A 26,793-nucleotide genomic window follows, 5' to 3' on the forward strand; every position below is an offset into this window, starting at 1 on the left:
TGTAGGTTAGCCATTGTATAGCACGTGGAGGAAATGCCTAGGTTAGCCCTTGTATTGCACCCGGAATAATGTGTGTAGGTTAGCCATCACATTACTCAGGAAGTACAGTGTGGATTAGCCCAGGTACTGCACTTTGGGGGGTGGGGGAGGGGAAGGCGTAGGCCAGTCCTATATGTCTCTTGGAAGAATGGTGTAGGTTAGCCCATGTATTGCACTTAGATGATTTATGTAGCTTGGCCTTTTTACGGGGCAGCCCATATATTTCACTTAAAGGATCTGCATAGGGTGGCCTTTTATTGCTCCTGGAAGAATTGCGTTTGCTGGTCCATATATCTCACTTGGAAGAATTGTATAGGTTAGCCACAGTCTTGCACTCTGACAAATTATGTGGGCTAGCCCATCTATTGCACTTGGAGGAAGTGTGTAGAGAGCCAAAGCATTGCAATTAGAAGATTTAAGTGTAGCCACGCGCTACATGTAGACAGACTATGATGCTAGCCCATACTTCACATACAACATTTTCATGAGGGTAGCATATACACTGCACTTACACATATAATGAAGATAGCCCGTTATTGCTGTTGTGAATGTTTCAAGAGTAGCCTATGTATGGCACTTGAAGGAGTTGTGTAGGGTGGCCATGTATGAGAAATCAGAACTATTGTAAGGGTGGCCAATGCATTGTTCATAGTAACTTGGAGAGTAGCTGCATTTAACCTTTGTCACTTTAGAATTAGACATCTCACCATTCCGGAGGGCATATAGAGAAGGTAGCTATTGCACTTAACCCAGCAGAATGTAGAATGTTGCCTCGCACTCTATCCAGTCAAAGACGAATTATAAGCTATGCACCGAATCTAGGTGAACGCCTGTTGTAGCCAATGCATCGAATCTAGGTGATTGTAGAACCTGGCCATTTCAAGAAATGTAGAACTGGCAGAATCAGAATTAGCTAGGTCTAAGTTCAACATGTGCTCTTAAACCTAGCTGCTATGGTATAGGTGATTGCATGTAGATTGAAACCGCTATACTAACATTAACTCCAGAGCTCTCAGAATATGCCGAATGTGTACTTAAACCTATCGCACTCCATGCTCATGGAACTGAAGCCGATGGTACAGACACCATCCTGCACACATTTGCTTTCACGCACAACCCGAAAGACACATTGAACAACCTCTTCCATAGGTATGCAGCTATCTTTCATAAAAAAATGAAAACTGTAGCTACACACATAATGACTATCCTTCTGCATACCCACTCCAGACTTCCTCTGTAGTCTACCTCTTCATCCATCCACATGCCAATTAGACATGGGTAGCTAGCAGGGACTTGGCCAGCCCCTCTTATCCTCATATTGGCTATAATGCACACACACATACCAGCACCTCCTCAGATTTCCCATACCGTGGACGTTCAACATACTTCGCTTGGGGACCATACCGATGGTGAAAGGCGCTATACAAATGAAATACGTACACATATTCTGCTCTTGTTTCTTTAAATGTAGTGTACTGTACACAATTGTAAGAGATTACCAACATTATTACAAAGAAGATTACTATATAAGCATTTATCTACTTTGGCCAGAAATCTGGTCTATTTGAATACAGATCATAATTTCATTTAAAAAGAAAAGTCTAAACCAATTAGTAATACAATTCCCATGTTTATAATTAAATATTTACATTCTAATCTTCATTTCTTTTATATAAATGTGATTCTGCAGTATAAGTACCTGGATTTCTGGGTATATTAACCACTATTTGAATTCTTAGATGCAATACTATCATGATTCACACAGAGACAGACCTTCGGTTATATGCAAATATATATATTTTTTTAAACTTGACATTTAGAAAATGTGTTTATGTAATGTTATTACAGTAAGGACAATTGTCAATTTAAATGTGAACATTGGCTATTTTCATGTCACTTAATATTAAACATGCTCCTACTTCTTCCTGTTCTTATTTTTATGTACGACTACATATACTTACATTATATTTTGAACCCCTGAAATAGATTTGCCTGCTTGGTGTGCTTTCCCTTCACTGAAGTATTGAAATTGCTTAATACCTGAAAATCAAACCATTTGTATTACGTTACATATTTTTGTTATAGAAGTTGGTTAGTACTACAAATTAATGCTACACACATAATCGTATCCTACTTCTGTGTCAGCGTATTGTTCCATGTCATGTTGTAATTAAGTGTATTAAAACAAAATATGTATCAAAAGTGGTCAACAATAATATTCTAACTTATATATTCACTAATGTCATATATGATGTAATTATTGATTGCATCAGTGATGTAATTTGTCATTAGTGACACCATCAGTGATGTCATCATTGCGGTCATATGCAGCAAAACAGGCTGCACAGATGAGGTGGACTTGCTTGAAATACAAGTGCTGAATTACAGCGGTAAATCTGACCTTAATTCTCTTAACTAAAGATTTTTCACTGAATATCAAGGGTTTTGTCATACTATAGTTTCTTTAGGGCTCACTAGCCATGGCCACTGTACATGTTACACCAATAGGTTTCTTTGGAGCCCACTGGCCATGGTCTTCGGTTGTGGCCACTGTCCATGGCGCACCAATAGGTTTCTTTGGGCCCACTAGCCACCATGGCCTTTAGCCATGGCCACTTTACATGCTAAACATATAGGTTTCTTTGGGGCGTGCTAATCATGACCTTCAGTCTTGGCCACTGTGCATGATGCACCAATATGTTTCTTTGGGGCCCACTAGCCATGGCCTTCGGCCGTGGCCACTGTACATGTTGCACCAGTAGGTCTCTTTGGAGCCCAGTTGCCATGGCCTTTGGCCACTGATCACAAAAGAGCGTACAATAGATAAGAAATCAGATTTGATGGGAAGCAGTGAGCTTCGTACAATGGGGTGAGTTTGAGAGACATTCTGACTAGGTTGTCTAGGGGAGTAAATGGAACAGTCACCTGCGACAATACATAAGTGGACATGCATATTAAGGACTATCAACATTGGCCATTTTTAAATACAGGTAGGCGGGGTACGGCCAGCTGTGTTTGGGGTGTGACCATGAAGGGTGAAGTGCTAGAGTGGAGGCAGAAGACAGAGGCAGGTTAGAGGCGATTGAAAAATGTTAGCTAGCATGCAGATGAGAGGTAGATTAAGAAGGTAACTCTGAGCAGAGGAAGTAGCCTTTTAGTTTGTTTTAGAACAAATCAATGTGGACTTTTTCTCGGATGTCCAGGGCAAGAGAATCCCATGCAAGTGAAGCAAGAAGAGTGAAAGAATGGAAGCGAGAGGAAGCAGTTGAGGAGGCAGAGCAGAGATTACGAGGAGGCTTGTAGAGTTGGGTAGAGGAGGATAGATAAAGTGGTTGCTTAACGTGGATAGATTAGTGAACCAGGAGAATACATTTAAATAGGGCCCTGTTTTGCATAGTCAGCGATCCAGCCTGTGGACGGTACGAGGAAGAAGGTGTGAAGTGAGGGAGATCAAAGAGTCCTGATAGCGAAGTTAATAATTGGTCAAGAGGCCAGAAAGCATAGTTGGGGAGACCAAAGAGGATGCTGGCACAGTAGTCCAGTTTAGAGAAGACAAGACTGGTTAAGAGATGCTTGGGGGTGTTGAAAGAAAGGAGGTGGCTGATTTTCCTAATATTTGGGAGGTTATGGCGAGCTGCTGTTCCAGTTTTGGAGATGAAAGCACAGAAGGTGTGAGAAGGGTCATAGATGACAACGAGATTTCTAGAAGAAGAAGAAGAAGAAGAGTAGGAGAGGTGCAGAGCGTAAAGAGGAGTGGACCCAAGACAAAGCCTTGTGAAACAGTTCGAGGAGTGAGTTTAGAGGTGTTGTTGCACCAGTAGACAGAAAATTGTCGAGGTGCGAGGCAGGATTCAATCCAGGCAAGGGCTTGATCGCAAATCCCAAGAAGAAAGTGTATTAAGGAGATCAGAGTGATCAATGGCGTCAAGGGCAGCAGACCAGTCAAGGAGAATTAGGATGGAAGATAGGCTGGACTGCTTAGCAGGGGTGAGGAAGTTGGACACATTCATGAAAGCAGTTTCCGTTTGTGTGCCAGGAGCGTAGACCTGCTTGTATGGGGGTCTTGAAGGTTGTGGATGTCTAATGTCTAAAAAAGAATTGGTAAAACGGTTGAACACAACCCTTTCAAGCACTTTAGAGTAGTGCAGAAGGAGACACAGGACGAAAGTTAGCCTGTAGGTTTGGGTCAGCCCCTTGCTTTTTTAGGAGATAGATGACTGTGGGTGTTTTGAAAATAGAGGGAAAGCAAGCTAAGTCGAAGCATAGGTTGAAGGGTTCATTGAGGTCAGTGGTCACTAAAGGGGCAATAGGCTTGACTAGCTGAGCAGCAAGAAGGTCTGATGGGACACAAGAGAGATAGCACTTCCTCGGTATTAATGAGTCAATGAGGGTTAGGTAGAGTTCGATTTTCGCTCTATCAAGAGTTGACTTGAGAGAGAGAGATCAGGGCAGAGAGGTAGAATTGCCTGTCCTCATGAAAGTGGGCACACCTCCATTTGCGCAGCAGCCGACGTATGTCTGTGCGGTGAGAGCAAATGAATGGGGCGACCCATGGTTGAGGATGCTGAGACTTAGGGGTGAAAGTAAGCAGTGGGAAGTGAGAGGAGAATGAGTCGTATGGTAGAGATTGGAAGCTGGAGAAGGCAGTGTTGGTGGAAGAGGCATCGGGTGAGCAGGGAGAGAAAGCGAGATGTAGGTCAGAGAGAAAGGTTGGAATGGCAGAAGGTTTCAATGTCCTTTTAGTAATGGGTGAAGCAAGTTGTGAGAAAAGGTAAGAGGGTGGAAATGAGATGGTGGTGCAAACAATTGAGTGATCAGATATAGAAGTGTGACAGTAGTTTTAGTGACTGAGACAGAGGGTGGAGATGAATAAGGGATCCAAAGACTAACCCCTCTGTGGGTATGTAAGTTATGGATAGTGGAGAACGTTGTCACTAAGAAAAGACTTAAGTTCAGATTTCTGAGAAGTGGTTGGAGAAAGAAGGTTAAAGTCACCTAGAGAACGAGGTGATGCTTAGGGGTTTCTTTGGGGCCCACTAGCCATGGCATTCGGCCACTGCACATGTTCCACCAGTACTTTCTTCCCAAAGGCCCATTGCCCCAGCCTATATTTTTTTCTTTCCTTCCTTATTCCCGTGGTAGTGCCGATTTCCCGATAAGGGGTTCAAAAGAAACGGAAATTGCTGTGGTAATCCCCTGGTACACCCCAGGAAGCAGAAAAATGCTCAAATCAAAATCTCTTCACCGTACTCGCAGGCACTCACTATGTTTCCCATTCCTCTTTCCTTACTCTCTCCACTCCTCTCGGTTGCCTTTTCCCTCCCTGGCCATCTCCCATTACCCCCTATCACTCTTTGGTTTGTGTGATGTAGTTGGTATTTCGAGAGTGTCTGCATTATTCCTGCGGCAATCTCACAAGATTCACCCGGTATTCCCCCTGAAAAGCTGAAAATGTTAGAAATGTAACTGGCTCCCCTGACTACCCCCAACTTCACATGGTGCCCTCTTTCCACCTTCCCACATCTAACCTGATGCAATTGCATCCATTTTCCTCCTCCAAATAGTTTATTGACCACTTGCCGTTTGGATTGCTCCAATCGACCAAAAACAAAAATGGTGGCTTTTCATTTCTCCAGCATGGGGTCTGGCATGGATTCACATGCTCATGAATATTCCCCGTCGTCCGGCTGGGAATCCTCGGTAAAGAAAAAAATCAGTTTCAGTTTCGTTTCTGAACTGTCTTTCTCCTAATTATCAATCACTGGTCTCTGGGGTCATACTGCCCCCCAGCCAATGACTGCCCTCTACCTAAGCCCCTCCTCTGACAGCCATCTTCAGATTTTTTACCGCATGTTCAAGTGTTGGGAGTTCTTCGTGCTATAGCTCTCGAGCTTTTACTGAGTTTTGTGATTTTTTTTTTTTCATTTTTTTTTTTTCATAGAGTTTAACCTCTTTTTTTTTCAGTCAGTCGATGCCTCACGCTCCACCGTTTCTACTTCTGATCAACGGGGACCCGTTTCGGAATTTCCTACGCCCCTTGAGGGCGATGTTTCGCTTCTTGGAGGATTCTGGAAAATCTTTGAGGCCTACCCCGCATGGACATGGCCCAGGACAAAGGAAACTCGACGCCCGGATCCAAGCTGTTCAGGAACTGCCCTGGATGCGGACTACAGAATGATTTCAACGAAGATGAGCATTCCCGATGCCTCTACTGCCTTCACAAAGACAAAACGCACGTGGAGAAGGACAGTGCGTTTTGCAAGAACATGTTCCGACTCACCAACTGGCTGGAAGGAAAGAGCCCAGCAGGTGAGAAGAAGTCCGAGCGGTCTTCTAAGACCTTTGAGGGAGCTTTGGCAACGGGGGCCCAACAAAAAGACAAAGCACCGCGGGCACCGGGAGCGCCCATTGGTCGGCTGCCAGGCAGGGCGCACTGGCTCTGGCTCGGGGCAGAGGAAATCTGAGAACCCGGGTAAACCTCTGGAGAAGTCCCGGTCGATCCCGACGGAGACAGCCGAGGTGGAGCGAGGCAGTGCCCCTCCCCCCAAGGTGAAGGCCTCAGGCGTGCCCAAGGTCGTGAAGGCCCTGATTCACCTGGCTAAGGCCTCGGTCGAGGAAATTGTGGCAGCCCTGGCAAAGCTTGCAGAGGCTACCCCAGTGGAGGCGGCCTCGGGGCCTAGTTTCCCTGCCACCGTGGAGGGAATCCTCTTTTCAGCCCATCGATAAGACCCCCGAGAAACCTCGGGTGGAAAAAGAGGTGGCGGGGGCTGTGGCCATTACGGACACAGATACCTCTGAAGAGGAGCTGGCTGGCGTCGCAAAGATCCTGAATGAGAAGTTCGAGGAGGTCCGGTCGCACGGGAGGGATCCCGACGAGGCAGACGAAGAAAGCGACTGCGGTGCCGACGAGGAGCCGCGAGCCGTGGAGGGGACCGAGGATTCTACTCCCCAACCATTGCTCCCGTCGCAGCCAGTGCCTATGGCACAAGACAACTCGGGAGCAATTTTGATGGCCATTCAGGCCTTGTGTACGGAGATAAGGACAAGGTTGTCCTTACCCCCAGCGGACAACCCGGCAGAGCCCGGACCGTCGGAAAGCCCTCCAAACAAACGCAGAAGAATTCATCCACCCCCTCCCTTCCAGCCTTCACAGCCGTCATCCCCCCTCCCCAGGACCGAGGGATGATAGGGGAGCAGAGACGGTTACGACGGGAACAGATGACGATGGTGGTGACGACGGAACGGACCCTCCATCACCACCCGCTCGGGCCGCCCCGCCCGACGAAATTGGCTCTTTCCACGCCATGATCGCCAAGGCATCCGAGCTTTTCCAGCTCTGTCCCAAAGGACAGAAGAATGAAGGGTTCCTCTACCAACGGCGTGAGGCCAAGAGGAAGACGGTCCTCTCAGTTCCTTTGCTGGACGACATCTGGGACGAGGGGCTGACGCTCGTTAAGAACCAGTCCACGGCTCCTGCTAAGGGGGACTGGTATGAGAAGAAGTACTGTGTCCTGGACTCCGCCCCATGTGCCTTAGGGCGCAGCCATCCCTGGATTCGGTCGTCTCCGCGGCGGCCAAGAAGGCGGTGGCGGGGGTGACGGCTTCAACTTCAACATCCCCGCCGGACGGCGAGGGGAAGAAACTGGACGCCATGGGATGGTGGATCATGGCGGCGACAGCGACGATTAAAGCAGCCTACGCCCTTGTGATTGTGGCACGCTACGACAGGGAGCTGTGGTTTAAGATCGCTCCCCTGCTGGACTTCCTCAGGGACGACAAGAGGGCTGAGGCCCTGGAGATCCTACAGGAAGGCGAGGTGACGTCTGACCATGCCATAACGGTGGCCACGGACATTGCTGACACCGGTTTTCGCCAGATGGGCAACAGCATTTGCCTTCGCCCACGTGGTTGGCTCAAGGCAACCAATTTCCGCCAATACGTGCAGACCAGGGTTCTGGACATGCCTTTCGACGGGAATAACCTGTTTGGCAAGACAGTGGACGAGTCACTGCAGGAGATCAAAGCTGAAACGGAGACGGCTCGGGCCTTGGGTGTTCAACAACAACGGCCGCCCTTTCGGAACTCCGGAGGCAAGCACGGTGCCTCCAAAGGATTTGGCGGCGGTCCCTCAACGTACCACCAGGCAGCCCGCTCCTCGTCGCAGGAGGCCTACAGAGGACGTGGCAAGACAGGAGGATCTCATCGTCGTCGCCAAGGAGGCCAAGGCCACTGCCAAGCAGGACTGAACCGGCCGTAGTGTCGGGCCCCCACCTGAGCACACCGTTGGGAGGCCAGCTGGCGAAGTTGATCAGCGTGTGGGAGTCCATCTCCACTGACCGTTGGGTGCTGGATGCCCTGGTCCGCGGGCACACTCTCGTTTTTAAGGAAGTGTCCCCGCATTCCACCCATGGCCAGGAAGGAAAACCACGTCCCTCAACTGCTGCTGGAAGTAAGGGCGATGATGAAGAAAGGAGCCATTGAGCTTGTCCCAAAGAGGCTCCGGAGTGTACTCGCGATACTTCCTTGTAAGAAAGAAGACCGGCGGCTGGCGACCCATCCTGGACTTTCGTCCTCTGAACAAGTTCATCACGTCCCAGAAGTTCCGGATGGTCACCCTCCAGCACATACTGGGACAGCTGGAGGAAGGCGACTTCCTATCGTCGCTGGACTTGGAGGATGCTTACTTTCACATCCCAATTCTAAAGGGACATCGAATGTTCCTGCGATTCGTGGTCCAAGGGCGACACCATCAGTTCAAGGCCCTTCCCTTCGGATTGAAGTCGGCGCCCAGGGTGTTCACCAAGTGCCTGGTACCAGTGGTGGCGTGGCTGCGCCTGCAGGGGATCCACGTCTACCCCTACCTGGATGATTGGCTCATCCGAGCGAAGACGAGAGAACTCGCCGTCGTGCACACAGCGAAGACCGTCCAACTGCTCGCGGATCTGGGATCCTCGATCAACTTCGCAAAATCCCACTTGGTACCGTCGCAAGTCACCCTGTTCCTGGGAGCCAGGCCGACGCAGCGGCGCGATTGGCTTCTCCGTCGGAGGAAAGGACGAAGGCCATCCTGGGCAAGGTGCAATGGCTTTCGGCCATGGACGTGGCCACGGTGAGGTGCAATCAAGTCCCTGCTTGGCATGATGTCCTCGTGCATCTACCTCATGCGCCTGTGCAGGCTGCGGATGCGTCCACTGCAAAAGTGCCTCGACACCCGTTGGATGCAAGCGGCGGCCAGCTTCGAAGACAGGATCTCGCTCATCGAGACCTTCCACCAAGCGATCCGGTGGTGGGGCACCCGCACGCCTCTGGTGGCGGTTATGGACTTCCAGACCCCGGCACATCAGGAGACGGTGACGACGGATGCCTCCCTGGAGGGATGGGGAGCGCACACCGGAGATCTCCACGCAAGAGGCCTTTGGCTCCTGGAGGAGAGGTCACTGCACATCAATGTCCTGGAGCTCTGAGCCGTGTTCTGGGCCCTCAGGTCGTTCGTTCCGTCCCTCAAGGGCAAGGTGGTAAGGATCTTCACCGACAACATCACCATGATGTTCTACATCCGGAAGCAGGGAGGCACCAGATCCCCAGCCCTATCCAAGGAAGCTCAGGATCTGTGGCACTTGGCCGTCGCCCAAGGGATGCTTCTGGTACCCTTCCATCTGGCAGGAATAAAAAACACCATTGCCGACTCACTCAGCAGGGAGCTCCGCTCGTGCCACAAGTGGGAACTGCAGCAGGATCAAGTGGATCTACTGTTCCTACGATGGGGCAATCCCCAGATCGACCTATTCGCGGTAGCGACGAACACCAGGTGCCGTAGGTTCGGCAGCAGGTTTCCCCAGCCGGGGAGCATGGGTGATGCCTTCTCATTCCCTTGGGACGGCCTGTTCCTGTATGCGTTCCCGCCGTTGCTGCTGTGACTCATCGATCAACTCAGACGATCCCGGTGCAGGAGGGTCCTTGTCGCACCGGAGTGGCTGCAGCAGATCTGGTTCCCGGACCTTCTGGACCTTCTGGACATGTCAGCGTCCTCCCCAGTCAAACTGCCGACGGACATGGATCTTCTCGCCAGAGAAGGAGGCGCCATCCTCCACCACGACCCTGGGTCGCTGAACTTGCAGGCCTGGCTCCTGCAGCACTAGAGTTTGGAGGGTACGATATCCCGGCGGACTGTAAGGAGGTGCTTGCAAAGGCCAGGGCGTCCTCCACTCTCAGGTGCTATGGACACGAGTGGAAGAGGTTATCTGTCTGATGCCGTGCACAGAAGATTAACCCTCTGCGGATTATGGCCCCTTAAGTGCTGCTGTACCTACTGTCACTGGCCAAGCTCATGCCTCCATCAAAATACATCTAGCGGCGATTTCCTGCTACACCAGAACTCCGGGGCGATCATCTCTGTGGTCTCATCGCCTGGTGAAGGAGTTTATGAAAGGACTGTTCCGATCATTCCCTCCGGTGAAGGCTCCGGCCACGGCATGGGAGCTCAACGTGGTGCTGAGCAGTCTCATGGGGCCACCATTCGAGCCTCTGCATTCAGCACCGTTGAAGTTCCTTTCGTGGAAGACAGCGTTTCTTGTGGCCATCACCTCCGCACGACGAGTGGGACAGATCCAGGCCCTCTCCTGTAAACCACCCTAGCTGACATTCCACGAAACGAGTGTGGTGCTGAGGACGCACCCCTCCTTCATGCCCAAGGTACCGTCTGACTTCCATCTCAATGTGCCCTTGGTGCTACCTGTTTTCTTTCCGTCACCTTCGTCGCCGGCCGAGAGGACTTTGCACTCGCTGGATGTGGCTAGAGCGCTGAAGTTCTACGTGGACCGCACAAAGAGCCTTCGGAAGATATCACAGCTGTTTGTGAACTTTGGACCTGTGCACCAAGGGAAGGCCCTCTCGAAGGCTTCCATTTCCAGATGGCTCTCCGGCTGCATCATGCACTGTCACCGGTTGGCAAACCGACCGCTGCCCGGCTGTCCGAGAGCCCATTCAACCAGAGCGATTGCTGCTACCACGGCCTTACTGTCTGGTGTGCTCTTGCTGGACATCTGCTGGGCTGCTACGTGGAGATCGACGCACACCTTCACAAGATTCTGCTGCGTCGACCGGGATTCCAGGGAGGAGTCCAGAGTCGGCCAGGCAATGCTGTGCAACCTGTTCGCCTGAAGGTGGGCCTGGTGAGGGGGTAAGTGATGCTTAATGTTCAGTTGATATAAATGCTTAATGTTGAGCCTTGCCACCTCCCGTGGTTGTGCATGTGTGTACTGCTATGTAGTTTTGTATTCATGAGCATGTGAATCCATGCCAGACCCCATGCTGGAGAAGGAACAAGTTATTTACCTTTAACTGTTGTTCTCCAGCATGGGTCTGGCATGGATTCGCATGCAAACCCTCCCTCCTACCCCTTTGCGGCTCTTCTCTTGGTCCTACTACCACTTTACGTGCTACCAAATCTAAAGATGGCTGCGAGAGGAGGGGCTTAGGTAGAGGGCAGTCATTGGCTGGGGGCAGTATGACCCAGAGACAAGTGATCGGTTATTAGGAGAAAGACAGTTCAGAAACTAAACTGAAACTGTTTTTTTTCTTTACCTAGGATTCCCAGCCTGACTGGGAATATTCATGAGTATGTGAAGCCATGCCAGACCCATGCTGGAGAACAACAGTTACAGGTAAGTAACTTGTTCCTTCTGCATAGGCTCTTTGCTGCAAAGCAGCATGGGCCCCAACAAAGCCTATTGGGGCAACATGTCATGGGGTGCAATATGGAAAGTGGACATAGCCTCTGAAGGCCATGGCTTGTGTGCCCAAAAGAAACCTAGTGATGTGGCCATGGCCCCAGGCCGCAGTCACTGGCCGTAGCCGAAGGCCATGGCTAGTGGGCCTGTTTAGGAGATGTATGGGATAACATGTAAAGGGGCCACGGCCAAAGGCCGTGGTCATAGGCGAAGGCCATGCCTAGTGAGTAAGAAAGAAAGGTTGTGTTTCAAAATATACAGGGGGCACGGCCAAAGGTTGTGCTCACTGGCCAGGGCTGGCCGTGGTCAGCTAGTGGGTCTAAAAGAAAATTATTGGGGGAACAGGTATAATTGACACGTCCAAGGGCTAGCGGCATAGTAGTGTTTTACAAGATACAGTGGGCACAGGCCGTTTGGTTTTGGCCACCTAGTGGGTCCAAAATAACTATATTCGGGGAACATGCAAAGTAGACCTGGCCAAAGAACGCGGCCACAAACATGGCTGAAGGCCATGGCTAGTGGCCTGTAAAAAAAATAAAGAGATGGTATAACAAAAACCTTGAAATTTACTGAAAAAATCTTTAAGGTGTAGTTAAGTTGCACAGATTTAATGCAACAAAACCCTTTACATTTCGAGCCAGTCCAACTATGCGTCCCCCGTTGTGCATTGTCGTATCACCACAATGATGACATCACTGATGACATTACTTATTACATCATACATGACATCAGCGATGAGATCAATAATTACGTCAAATGTGACATTACTGATTATGTAAAAAAGTGATCGTATTTTTGTTGACCTCTTGATACATATTTTATTACACTTAATAATGTGACATGGAACACTACACTGATACAGAAGTATGACATGATTACGTCTGGCGCATTCATTTGTAATACTTATGAATGTATAAACTTTAAACTAAAAATATGTAACGTTATACAAATGGTTTGAATTTCATGTTTTAGACCAAAATATAACAATATTTAATTGCTGGGAAAGTACCTGATTCTTCTGGTAAATCTATTTCAGGTATTTCAAACATAAAAGAAAAGGTGTGTGTGTGTGTGTGTGTAGTAAAAATAAGAGTAGCTAGAAGTAGAGACCTGTTTAATAGTAAGTGTTGTTATGAAAACAGTAAATCTTCACATTTAAATTTAAAATTCTCCTGGCTGTAATAACATTACATGAACCCATTCTTTTCTAAGTGACACATTTTATAAAAAAAGAATCACGTACAAAAGAAAGTACGTGCCCGTGGGCATTGTGATATATAATCTAATAATTCTAAATTTTGTTAGTATGAAAAAATCAGTTACTTATGCCACATAATTGTATACTGTGGGGTACATTTAAAGAAACCAGGGTAGAATACATTGCACTGTATAGATATGAAATATTTATATCAATGTTAGGTTAAAAAAGTTGTCCAATTTCAAAATGTAATTAATCAAACCAGTGACATAAGTGATGTCATGCATGATGTAAATAGTGACTCGATCAGTGATGATGTAATTGTTGATGTCACCAGTGATGCCATCATTGAGGTAATATGCTGTGCAACAAGGGGCGCATAGTTCAGGTGGACTTGCTTGAGTTGAGATTGCTGAATTTCATGGGTTTTGTTGCGTTTTAATCTGATCACATTAACTCTGGGCTTTTGTTATACTACGGTTCTTTGGGGCCCACTAGCCATCGCTTTGAGCCGTGGCCACTCTGTTTCACCAATAGGTTTTTTTCAGGCCCACTTGCCATGGCCTTTGTCCACGGCCACTGTACATGTTGTACCAATGGGTGTTTTGGGAGCCCACTAGCCATGGCCTTCAGCCGTGGACAAGTACATGTTGCACTAATATGGTGCCCACTAGCCATGACCTTTGGCACAGATCCATTGACCCCCGCCTAGGAGATGTGAACACTGCAGGTGTAAAATTACTTTTTTTTTATTTCCCTCTCTTCCCATTTCCGTTGGATTCCCCTGATAGTCCCTCCATAATGGCAACAAACTATGCAGAGAGTGGCATTGAATAACCCATGCCCGTGGGATTCCCCTGGTATTCCCCCGATAATGTAGAAACATTTTAAATTCTTCCCTATCCTCGCAGGCACTCACCAAGTGCCGCCTCCTCTTTCCATGGTCCCCCGATGCCCCTCAATTGCTTTTTCCTCTTTGGCCGTCTTCTGGCCATCATCCCCTATCACTGTTTGGTTCGTGTGACGCATTTTTTTCCTCTGAGGTGGACTTAATTAAAATGCGAGTGCTGAATTTCAGGGGTTTGTTGCATTAAATCTGATCACATTAACTCTCTCTTAACTAATGGTTTTTCACTGAATTTCAAGGGTTTTGCTATACCTTAGTGTCATCGGGGCCCACTAGCCATGGCCTTCTGCTGTGGGCACTGTACATGTTGTACCAATAGCTTTTTTTTTTGGACCCACTCGCCATGGCCGAACATGTGGCCTAGTTTCTTGAGGTCTCACTAGTTCTGGCCTTCAGCCGTGGCGTCTGTACATGTTGCACCAATCTTTCTTTTGGGGGCTACTAGCCATGTTGCGCCATTAGTTTGCTACACACAACCTGTTACACCCATTGAACCTGCCCATAGGATGTAGGCACTGTAGATGTTAAACTTTTTTGTCTAACTCCTTATTCCTGTGATAATTTCACAGTAATAATTTCCAAAAACAGAAATTCCTGCGGTAGAGGGGCAGTTCGCCGATTCCGGCAATAATAGGAAGAACTGCTCAGTTAAAGTTTTCCATGTCCTCACAGGCACTCAAAATGTGTCCCCCTTCCTTTTTTCAAGTTTTCTACCTGTAACTGGCTCCCCAACCAACCCCCAAACTTCACACGGTGTCTTCTTTCCCACTCCCGACCTCTAGCCTGATGTGATTGTTATTGCTATTGATAATGGTATTGGTATTTATATAGCGCTTACGGCCAGGCCATCTAAGCGCGGTCATTCAAAACAATCTGTGTTCCCCTTGGAGTGACTACATAGACGGATGTGATTTCCATGGCCTTCCTTTGCCAGCTCGGCTGGCGTCTGGCTCATCTCTAGCCATGAATTATCCACCCCCCACCCCCAGCGACTCTTAAGTATTGTATAGTGTGCATGGGCATGCCTTGCATCTGGAAAACTGGGTATGGATTCAGAATGAAGCAATAGGTTTGTGCTAGCACAGCAACAGCGCGCGCCACTTTAAGATCCTGTGAAAGTGGCCTTGGGAGGAGCCTTGATTCTCCTGGCCACCCCGCAGAGGTTGGGAACATTGGCCCTGGGGTTCACTGCAAGCTCCGTCTATGGAGCAGTTCAGGAGCGTTTTCACTTGGAAGAGGTTTGTCAAGCATCCCACCCATATAGGGTAACGGGCCTGCTTTTGGGACCGGGGCTTTTCTGCAACTCCCCTTTTGTCCATGGGGACCATAAGGGGTGTCTTGCTAAATGTGACTTTCCCAGGGGCGTTTCTAGGTCTGGAAAAGATCCAGGGCTGTGCTAATGTCGGGTCTCTGGGCTAGCCATCCATTTGGTTGCAGCCCCTGTGCTGCTATCCAGTGCTACAACCAAAAGACCCAGGGCTATAGTCTCCAAGGACCCCCATAGCGATGCCTCTGGACGTCCCCTTCGGAGTGCCAGCTTAAGCTCATATGTACTCTTCCACACCGCCTGCTCGCCCGCCCGCCCACTAATTCAATAAAGACACAGGAGATTCGTGGGAAAATGCTAGGCGGCTGCTTATTGCTCGGGATTGCCCTGCAACTCTGCCAACAGTCACAATGAACAAGAAACAGAAAACGTATTCCTGAACACAAATACCTGAGCGCCTCGCTTTCCTAGGGAGACAAAGTTGGTTGCTGAAGGACTGAGGTGCACCACCGCTAAACGGAAAATACACAGGCCTGAAGCCGAGTTGGGCTGGGCATGGGTAGGTGCACATCTTGTAAAGCGCAACAAATTGCCTCAACAAAGGCATCAAGGCAGTTAAAGGCAAATCTTGTACCACCAGGAAAGAGTCATTCTGTGGAGAACAACCGGGACTCCTGAAGATGCGGTAGTCGGACTCATCTCGAATTGTAAACGCTGGGCCACATTTTTTCATTAGCGCCTAAGCCAAAAGTCTCAATGTGGGGATTACTCAAAACATAAAAGAGCAGTATCCAAGTGGGAGTGTTTTTAAAATAATTTGTTGCATTAAAAAAAAAAAAGTTCAGTAACACGTCAATCCTAAATGCTGCACGGTGAAATAACTCCACTGGTTCGTTTTGGCCATGAAACTGGAACTCTTTCACCAAAATCACATGCATGTTGGGTGTGCACTTTGGGATTTGCCCGATAGGCAGGTCCGTGCCTATCCTAGGGTGACCAGGCAACCCGGTTTTGCCAGGACTGTCCTGGGATTTGGTGCTCTGTCCCCCTTTCTCAAGATTACGTTCCCATTGGAAACTGCCTTGGTCCCGGTTTTTTATAGTAGGTTTCCATAGCTGGCAGGCAGGAATACACAATCTCGCACAGAAGAAATGCTGCGTTCTACGAATTAAGATAGTAGTAGTTTGTGATTAATTATAATATGTGTTTATTCCACCAGTAACACTTAAACCTCCTTCTCCAACCTCTACTGAAGTGTAGTTCCTTGACAGCCACTTTCAAGAGCTAGTCCTACTTTGTTAGTTGCCATGTCTCAGGGCTGCAGGGGTTCACCAAAGAAAGCCACACCCAGAACAGCACAGCACCCGTCATGTGGAAGAAAATGCTGTCAACGTTCCAATGCTGGCTCAGTTGGTGGGCGAGACACCCACTTCTTGCCTCAGGGGCCCATGGGAGGATGGAAGGACGGGACACGCCTCGCGCCAGCTAACTGGCTGTTGGCTGACACGTGGTGTACACCCACAAGGTCTTTCCAGCTGGCGGATGGGAACGGGATGCCGGAAGCTGCCTTGAATTACGCAGCCTTTAATTCAATCGCTCACAGAAAGCGTCAGTCATTTGTGCTGTTAGTTCTTTCCAAAGGTCTGTTATCTTCTCAGTTCTGCCCTTGCACCCACATTTTGCCACCTGTCACTTAAACAGAAATGGCTGAAATATAAGGTGCAGTTTTAGAATGCGTGTATGATAATAGGAGCTCCTCTGACCATAACTAGCAGACTAACTGCCTCAAAGCCCCGCTCATCCATCCTAATCTATATTCACATCGTATAACTCAATCGAAATCCCATCAGGACACTCTCGTGTTCGCTTGTACCAAGCACCCACAATCTGCTTGGAGAGCTACACAACCATGTACCTACAATTCGCTTGTGACCCTCATTCTATAAACACACACTACGTACACGTAATTATGTGCTTCTGCCATTGAGGGTTCAGAGCCACCTTTGACTGAGGGAAATGTATACCATAGCCCAAAGAGGCTTGTAAGAGCAGAATACAAACAATTTCACTGTACAGCAGAAAAAAAGCATGGTGGCACTGCCAATACGATGGACTCTCACCCATTGGGAATCTACACAATCCTGGGTCACCTAACGTTCTAGAAAACACTAAAGACCAGGAGGGTTCCAAGCAAGAACTCTGGGCAGGTCGTCCAGAGAGAATACACGAAATGTTTGCCCACAGGCAGTGGTGCAAATGGAAAGAATTTAAAGGGGGATCCCACAAGGCAGGCGGGGCTGGGGGCGGAGTTTTGAGGAGGCAGAGCTGGCAGTTCGACGCTGCTCAAAGGAAATGTTCAAAATAATAGTTTAATAATAACCATGCATGCGCCAGTAATTTGATTTCAATCGATTGTTATTCTGTCTAACAAATGCCAATAAAAAGATGTTTTTTAAAAAAAAATGATGCCATTTCTTTCATGCTGCTTCTTTCCAAACTCCACACTGTGCACCTATTCCACTTTAATTCACTTCGATGGCAGTGCTGCACCCAAAGTAATGTTGATAATGCAGTGATTTTTAGTACATTGAGGGATCCATAGACCCACTCTACAGTACAAGGCTACGAGGGTAGCTCAGCAGGTTGATTGACCGTTGCTGCTATTTGTTATATTCAAAACTTGGGAATGTGTGACTTTTTGCAATTCCTTATTAAAAGTGCTATCACTTATAAAGTGTGTTTGGCCAGGGGATGGGTTGCGTCGGACTGGGGATGGGTTGCTTCTATTTAGTGCAGAGGTGGGGGGTATTTCTGCCCCTTAAGTGAAAATCAAAAGTTGGCATCCATGAACCCGCAGTTCAATTTCCGAATAACTGTCAGCACAACAGAAGAATTTATTTGTGATTAACCAGTTTGACAAACCTATACCATCTTTATAAATATAACCTGTGATAAAAACACAAGCCATTATAGTATTGGTGTGGTAGTCTGACAACAAAACAAAAAAAACATTTCAAAGAGATCTAGTGAATGCAAGCAGCATTTTTGAGTTTGCAAAGGACTTGTTTTCTATGAAAGTGTAAAATGCACATTTGGAAAACAATAGTATGCCCAGCATGAGGAATGCCTGCATTCAACAGTGATGGTCCCCGGCCCAGTGATATATTCATGGCCCATTGAAGAAAGAGAATGGGCTGAGCAAATCTGGCCAGGAAACACGTGAGTGCAGGCCAGCGAAAGGAGGACAGCACAGATCAGATCACCTTCGGCCCCAGCTTCCCTCAGCGAAGCTGGGGGCTCGGTAAAAGCCTGGTCCGGGCTGAGCCAGGCTAGGTCCCGAGATCCAGCCAGACATCTGAGGCCGGATCTCAGACCCGGCAGGAGCCGGCCCATTGACCAGCGCTGCCCACAGACTTAAATTTCATGCCGCACCACCTCCACACAGGGCAGCTCGAGGCCCTGTGGCCGATCACTTGTGGGTAGCCTGATTGAAGAGCCAACAATGGGCTACACTCTGAGCGGCATTTCCACACCTGGACTGAAAGTTTAAGGCACTGTCATCCTTGCAGCACTCACAAACGCCAGCCATAGCGCCTAGACTGTGGGGTAGACTGTAAGGGAATGGGGTCTTTTTCAGAGTTGCTGAAAGAGGTTAATCCAGACAGAAGGACAGGACCAACTGCAGGTGCTCATTAAGAAGCCTGTGCAGTGATATGCACACCATGAAGAATCTGCTTCAGCGGGGCCCGCGGCACCAAGACCTACTATTACTTGTGTTCCCAGAGCAAGGTATTCACAAAATTCACTCTTCCCCTGCATAATAATTATGTATTTCTTATATAGCGCTACCCACACATAGGTCTCAGAGCATTGGATTGTATATACACTCGCTCGCCTATACATACATATTCCCCCACTTACATCTGCCTGAGTTGTTGCACTGATTTGCGCCCAGGTATCACCCACTCGGATTTGCTCCCAGATGTCTCCCTGAAACTTTCACAAAGGTGCTCAATCTATACTTGTGCCCCAAGGTGCCCCGCCACTGTTGGCTCCTATGTTGCCCCACTGTGACTTAGCTCCCTCCTAGGTGCCTGATTGTTTGCTCTGGGATTTTTCACGCCATCATGACTGTACTACTGCGTGTATCCACTATTGGTGTCTATTTCCTGAGAGGGGTTCCCCACTGCTACTGTGCTACACTGTGATTTTGCTCCTCAGTGTTGTGACTTATCAAGAGTATTTGTCCCTCCTCCATAAGGGGGAGCCAACCTGTTTGAGGCTAGGGAGGTGAGCCAGCTCCACAAGACCCTTCCTAGGGGTCTAGGCCAGTTGGTCCTCACTGGGAGTGACTCCCCCTTAGGGGGCAAGGAGACTCATTCCCACAGGGAACTCCCTATGCCAGCCGCCTTATCTGCACATATGGGACTGCCTTCAGTAATGGAAAACATACCCTCCTTTTGTTTGGCTCCAGGCAATGCTGGATCAAATATGACGCCTGAAGAAAAAGGGAATATCCCTTTAGGAACAAACTTGTATGTAACAAGGATGATTGGAGCACAAGATGGGAGAGACAGCCATTAGCAGGGCACATTAGCAGGGCAATCCCTCTAATGTAGCTATGCCTCTGAGGGGTGGAGCAGACTGATAGCCGCGCTGCCCGCGGCAATCCGAAAAGCAGAGAATGCCAGACCAAGATGCTGGAGCCCCGGCAACCTGACCAGAGGAGCTGCTGCATGAATGTGGAGGACAGTCCGGCAAGTTGACGAAACCACGGAAGCACTGTGGTGGGCCTGGGACCCGTCCAATGACGCTGACACCCGTAGAGGCGGGAGACCTGAAACCTCCCATCGGCAAACCCTTGCAGAGCGTGGCAAGCGACAAAAGCGCAGAGTGGAGCGGTTGGGAAAGCTGGAGTGCAGGAGACAAAAACAAGAAACTTGAGTGTATACTCGCTCCTAGACCCCTTGGTCAGCCGCGCAGAGATCCAGGGAAAGGCCATCCCTCTTTGATCCTGATCTTGATCCTGGCGGTGGAGAAGCGAGGCAGGATCACCTGGGTAGAGGGTCCTTTGGAACTGGAAAGGGGGTGCCCTTGGGTGAGACATGGTATCCCCTTTTTCCCTATTAGTGACCAACCCAAACCCTCCTCCTCGCCCCCCAATCTTCCTAGGCTGTTATAAGCCAGTTCCCCTCATTTGGCACTTGACAATACTGGGACTCTTTCACTACTACTGGGAAGAGGAAGATGTCTGCCGAGAGCTGTAAGGGTCATGTATGTCTCGTTGATTGTGGTCAGGCAGGTCTGATTAGACAGCCACACCTGCAGCCTGTCAAGGGGCTGCAGATGTATAAAAGGAGACCTGCCCAGCAGGAAAGAGTGACGGGGGAGGCAGCGGGGAGACCTGTGCGTGGAGCAACGACAGGAGCAGCAGCAGAAAGACTGGTGCAAACGTGGCATGGGAGCAGGGGCACCGTGGAGTAAACGGGACATTAAGGGAGCCCTGTGGAGTGGCTGTCTCTTTTGTGTCTGTTCAAGATGTTCATTCCCCTGCATTTGGACCATCTACAAAGGGGTGCCTGAGGGGCAGGAGTGGGACCCCAGATGTGAGAAGCAGAATGGCGTACAATCCATGCTGCCGTGAAGATCTTGAATGCGACCAGTGAATTTCAAACCATTGCGAAACCGATGCACAAGCGTTTAAACGTAGGTGTTTGAGGAATACTTTGTATAGGAGTAGTTGCATGTGTGAGGAAACACGTTTTCAAAGGTCTCCAAAAGATGTACATTCTGCTTGAAGTGAATTAAGCAAATATTACACTGCGGGTTGAATGAAAACCTTAATAAGTGCAACCAGTGCCTATTGAATACCAAAATGAGTACCTTCCATGTTTCTTGAATACCAAACTGAGTAAACCTCTCACACAAGAGCAGAACTGTTACATATTAAGTTTAGAAGTAAAACGGAGCCTCAAATTCGAGGAAAACTATTAGATGCTGCATACAAAATGAGTGACACTTTACACCCAAGTGAAACCAATATGTGCCATTTTCTAAAGTGAATGGAACTTTAAATATTGAAACAAAGAAAAGCATATTTAAGGCCGGACTACGGGAAAACTGCATATAACAAAAAATTACATTGAGAGCAGAACTAAAGCTTTGACGATTATTCCAATACAGTCACAATTTACTCATGGAAAGTCCACCATAAAAAGAGGGCACAAAAATGTCAAAGAACTTGGAAAAGACAAAGGATATTTTAGTGCTGCTGAAATTCAGTCCTGGGGGAGGGAACCCTGACACTTGAGACATTTATTGACTTGCAACTGGAGTCGCAATGGTCTTTGGTGCTTAGAATTGTGTTACTTGGAACTTGAGGAAAGGAGCCCCGAGTATTGATTTAAAACGTTATCATCCTGAACTCGAGAGAGAGAGAGAGGTACATTTGAGACTTTTTGCTGGAGCTGTTTTATACTTGGGGAAGGGAGCAGAAAGGAAGCTATGAGCTGCAAGAGGCTTGGACCTTTGTTTCTTTTGGTTGCTGACATCCCTACACTTTGTATAGATCATCTGTGAGGGCAAGCATAGGTTTTGGACACACAGATTTCAGTTGAACTGTTTTGACTCAGACTTTCCTTAGTTTTATCTAGGTAGGGAAATCCCACCTTAGCATAGTGCAAGTTAGGTCTTCAACCATCCTGACATCTAAATGAAATAAAATAGTTTTTTTGAATTCAGAATCTTTTGTCTGTGTCTTGCTTCATGATGCCTTCAAAGCGCACAGAAGGCTCCCCTCTGGACTCATATATATTATTGGTGATCCCTGTAGCACTTTATGCTGGACTCCTTCAGCTTCTAAGCTCCCAAACTGGGATCCAACCTATGTAGCATGGAATCGTCCAGCTCCCAAGGTGAGTTTTCTGCCCCTGAGCTATCATCCCAGGAAGTGCTCTCAATACAACTGAGAAACATACCTGCATGCAGAACATGGGTACTTTCCACCTGCATTCATTGTCAAAACTGCAAAGCTACCTTGTGTTTTACCTCTGCTATTTTAACCGAACCCAGACCTCTTCTTTTTCACATCCCATTGCCAGACCTACAGATAAGGGGTGGATTGGCTACTTTTACTCCCTTAAGATAGGCAAATACTCTGAAAAATGTTAAATATGGAGTAAAAATACAACAACAAATAGGAAACTTACACGTAGAACCTTGTGCTCCTGCTCTCATCCAGCACCACAGATATGTTTGGACCAGCAGTGCACACAGTACCACCGGACGAAACTATGATTAGTACCCGATTTGTAAGAAGTAAACATGCATCTTTTAATATGCACGAATAACTAAGTGCAAAGAAATAATTATTACAAAAGAAATCATCATTTTACTCGCTTATAAAATACTCCCCTTGGGAATTGGACTTACGTTTTTACTCCCAAAAAACTAATTTTGCTCCCAACTTTAAAAAATAGGAAGTAAAATACTCCCACTTCCAAATCTCATCTGGAGCACTGCCCATAGCACCATTAGACCAGGACAGAGGTCAACAGAACGCGGTATAAAACCATTAACTTAACACCCTGCACTTTTACATTCCTCGTATCGCCCCACAATCTGCATTTGACGCATTCACACACACGTATACCCCACTTGTGGGAGCTTCAAAGTGCGGCGAGGGGTTCCTAAGAATCCTGGCAACCAGAAAAATGTGAACGCCCTGCCCAGGAGGAGGCCCACGACTAATGGTGGAACCCCTGCAGTACTTTGGTGCATGCTACGCCGTTGCTGCCATCCCAATGTGCAGTCTCTCATTGCGGATGACTTGGCAGAACACAGTTCTAGCATTTATGGAAGCGAAAGGCAAGCACTCTGCTCAGAAATGCTGTACATAAGCAGAACGGCAGTGAGCAAAGCAATCCCTTGGCGCTGGGTGATTTACAATAATCGACAGTGATTAGTGAGCAAAATGTTCTCCGGGTAGTGGTGAGGGAAGATGCAAATAGAAATATCCAACTTCAGGCATAGAGTGCCAGTACAGTTTATGCCATACCTGCATGTATGTTCCGAGAAGGGCGATTATTTATTTATTTATTTGTTTATTTATTTATTTATGGGTTGATGCTGCACAGTCTTAAAGACCGGCATTTGTGGTGGTCATGCGCCTGATGCCTGGATAGGGATTTCCAGTGGTGGGGAGCAAGGATGTTGGATGAGTGGAAGTGAGAAACTGCCCAGGGGGGGTGGGGAGGCAGGAAACTGACATTTAGCAGAGCTTAGGATTCCAGGTTGCAAGGTGGGGCAGGAAAGGGGAGACCGAGTTGGTCAAGGAGGGTGCAGCCCAAAGAGGAGGAATTTGAAAAGGGACTAGTCTCGCAGAGAGTGGCATCCTGCATGAAGGCGATGGGCCGGGGCAGGAGAGCAGTGTGGGAGGCTGGAGCGAGTATGGCTGCAAAGTTAAGTGGAAGGGCCCAAAAGTGTAGGGGGCAGAAAGAGGCTAGTAGGGTGTGGCTGATGACAGTAGTGTAAATCGAGGCTTTAGTAGAGTGCTGTGAGAGGTGGGGATGGAGCAAGTGTATATTCAGTAAGTTATTCCTGGTTGCCGTGGTAATGAATTGTTGACGTTTTAGATTGCCTCAGTGGGCAGGTGAGGAGGTCCGGCAAATGGACTACTGGGAGGGCTTACGGGGTAGTGTGCTGCGATCTGGGGGACTCTGGTGAAGAGTTGAGCAAGGAGAGTCCACCCAGGGACAAGGATGGCTATGAGACAAATATATGGGTGGATGCTCCGTGCGAGAGACCCAGGAAGGGTAAAGCTTGTGTTTCATTGGTGGACAAGTAGTAGGACTGGCTCAAAGACGAATACGAGATTAGTTTACCAAGAGCGAAGGTGTTGCGTGTGAAGAGAAGTGGGCCTAGAACAAGCCTCTAGGAAACCCTTTCTGGGAGGGGGTGTTGGTGCCAGTGTTACAAGAGATGGGGATTGTCTGGCCGTGTAGCTAGGATACAATCAGGTGGTGGGCAGAGTCCCAGATTGAAATGTTGGGAGAGGCGAATATGGTGACCGACTGTCAAAGGCAGCCAACAGAATAAGGAAACCTTGGAATAATTGACGATCTTGGCAGAGGGCTTTGAGATAGTTTGTATCCCCAACTGAGGTCCAGATGAATTCTGCTTACTCTTTGATTTAGCTCTGGACATCCACAAGGAGAAAGGGGTGCCCCTTCCTTTCCTTTCTTTTAAAGCCTACATTTCACAGGCAACTGGTCCACAGCAAAGCCGCTGCAATGCGTCCAATCCAGGTTGTTATAATAAGTGCCCTTTGCCTTATGACGTAACACCCAGAGGGCCTTGTCCCCAGGAAATGGAGGGGACAGGAAAAGTGAGTGTCCAAACAGAAATCAAGATGTAATGGAACCCTTCTCCTGGCCTACCTTCCCTCTCTGGATACTTTAATTCTGCCTCCTTTCCATGCCCGCCGACTTCAAAGGGGCTCACGTGATCATCACACCGTTGTGAGGATGGCTTTCTTATATCAATGCGGCATTTGTAGCACTGGTTAACAGGAGACCTCCTGTGAGAAGTTAGATGGACTGTGGGAAGGTGTTCTCCTGAGTGAGGAAACAAGGGGGAGATCGCAAAAGTCCACTTGCGTGGATTCCTACCTTTAATTTAGGAAAAACTAAGAATTTGCAATATAGGGAAGGTAGGAAAAAGGGAATGTCAACAGTTACTACTTCTCTTAGTGATTAATTCGCATTTTGGAAAAATATATAAACTTTAATAGAAGTAACTTTTAAGATAGACATAATACATATATTAATACACATAAAATTCATTTTCAGACACTCTTAAATGCATACACAATCGAGACATTGACAAAAACTATTTTGGACATGATAGTTCTAAAAAATTAGGAGCGTATGTTAATATAGCCGTTTGCATTTAACCTTTGCTGTGAGTCCTTAGTTTACGTGTGGTATTCAATCTTTCTAGATCTCTAAATATTTCAATGCAATCTACTTAGACTTTTAGATTGCCAACTCAACATGTTTCAGTCCTCTATAACAAGTGCTGGGACTTTCTTCAGGAGTAGTCATAGACATCAAAATAGATTGGTCAAGCAAATGGTCTGCGATCTTCCTTAGGTGAAGAGTCTTTGGTTAAAAAGAGAGGTGTTTGTTGTGGTAACTGTTGACAAAACCGAAAACCAGAATCAGTATTATATAGTATTCTGGTAACACAATTTAAGGTGTTGAGGAACGGGACAAGATAGATAAATTACCTTTCCGTTCTAGTGTAGAAACTCCCTTTGCAGGTAGAGAAAAATCCACATTAGTTGGGCAAGTTCTCTTTTGGGAAATATATATTCTTCCTTAGGTACCTGCAATGGGTAGAGTGAGGGAGTAGTTAGATCTGTTTTTCCTCCTTTAGTCGGGGCTAAACAAAGCCTTATACATAAAGCTTCATGTTGTTTTAGAAGCTTGTTAGAACTTGAGTGTTATGCCTTTTATTAAAAAAATGATGTGTAACGCCTACCTTTAAGGAGGTAGGTAGGGTACTACGTTCTGATCTTTGCCAGTCGGGTGATACCTCGTTGCTGGGAAACGAACCTTCTATTTTTCAAAATTCGTGCCGGTATATGTTATGTGCGGCATCTAGAGGGTGGGAAATCCACATTAGTTATGCCATTGTGTCGGGATCCGGGAGTATGTTGTAAATATAGGACTATTTACCTTTTCAGCGAGGCAGGTGGACGCGTATGTGTCCTTTCTTGGCGGATTCCTTATTCTTAACACAAGGTTAGAGTCCTTCTGTAGGGTCGTGTTAGTGGAGCCGAAAGACGCCTATTGATGCCGGAAGAACGCCTGTGTTGGCTGCCATATTGGGTGTATAAATTAGGAGATGCCTGATTTTCTGTGTTGTCCTTCTTTTATGATGTCAAAACATTCTTGGAGGATTGAGTTGTTTACAATTAGAATGAAAGGCTTTTATCCTATAGTATTCTACTGACATTGAAATTCACTATTGTGAAAAGCATTTACTGCCCTGAAGAGATTCAATTTTTCATTGCATTCTTCGTAGTGCAGTTTTTTCACGGATTCTTCGAGTTTAAAATTTTAAAATTTTTAGCCATTCAATGGACTCGTTCAGCCCTTTCTTGTCACTTTGTGTTAGAAAAATTAACCTTTGTTCTTTTTTGAGGAGAATTCTACTTTTAGTGAAATGGTCGTTCGCTTTTACCATTAGCAGTATAGTCCATTTGAAATCTTCGTGTCCGTGTTTGGCTTCTGAAAAGTGTTTTACTAAAGGGGCGTTTAGTGTTTTGTTCTTAAGGCAGCTTTTATGTTCCTGCATTCTGACTTTTACTTTTCTGTTTGTTTTTCCTATATAATGTTTATTACAGGGGCAAGTAATCATATAGAGGACATATTCCGAATTGCAATTCGTAAACTGTTTCTGTTGCCACATTTCAAGTAGTCCAATATCTACTTCTTTGGTTTTTTGTGTTTGTTTACACATCATGCAATTACCACATGGATAATGGCCCACAATTGGGTTAAGGCCCCAGATTTGTGTGAGGCTTAGCGTTTTGGTTCTGTTGATCTTTAGTTTGCTGTTGCTAACTCTGTTACCTATCGTGGCTGAT

The 26,793-nt window shown here is 47.3% G+C and overlaps 1 protein-coding gene across 1 annotated transcript in view; it reads left to right on the forward strand.

The window, feature by feature from the left end:
• The window catches only part of PLCB3 (phospholipase C beta 3), an 869,107-nt gene that overhangs the window by 139,108 nt on the left and 703,206 nt on the right, over positions 1-26,793 (forward strand). The window lies entirely within an intron of this gene.

Source organism: Ambystoma mexicanum, chromosome 2p (assembly GCF_040938575.1).
Source record: "Ambystoma mexicanum isolate Mex_15411 chromosome 2p, UKY_AmexF1_1, whole genome shotgun sequence".
In the NCBI taxonomy this organism is placed as follows: domain Eukaryota; kingdom Metazoa; phylum Chordata; class Amphibia; order Caudata; family Ambystomatidae; genus Ambystoma; species Ambystoma mexicanum.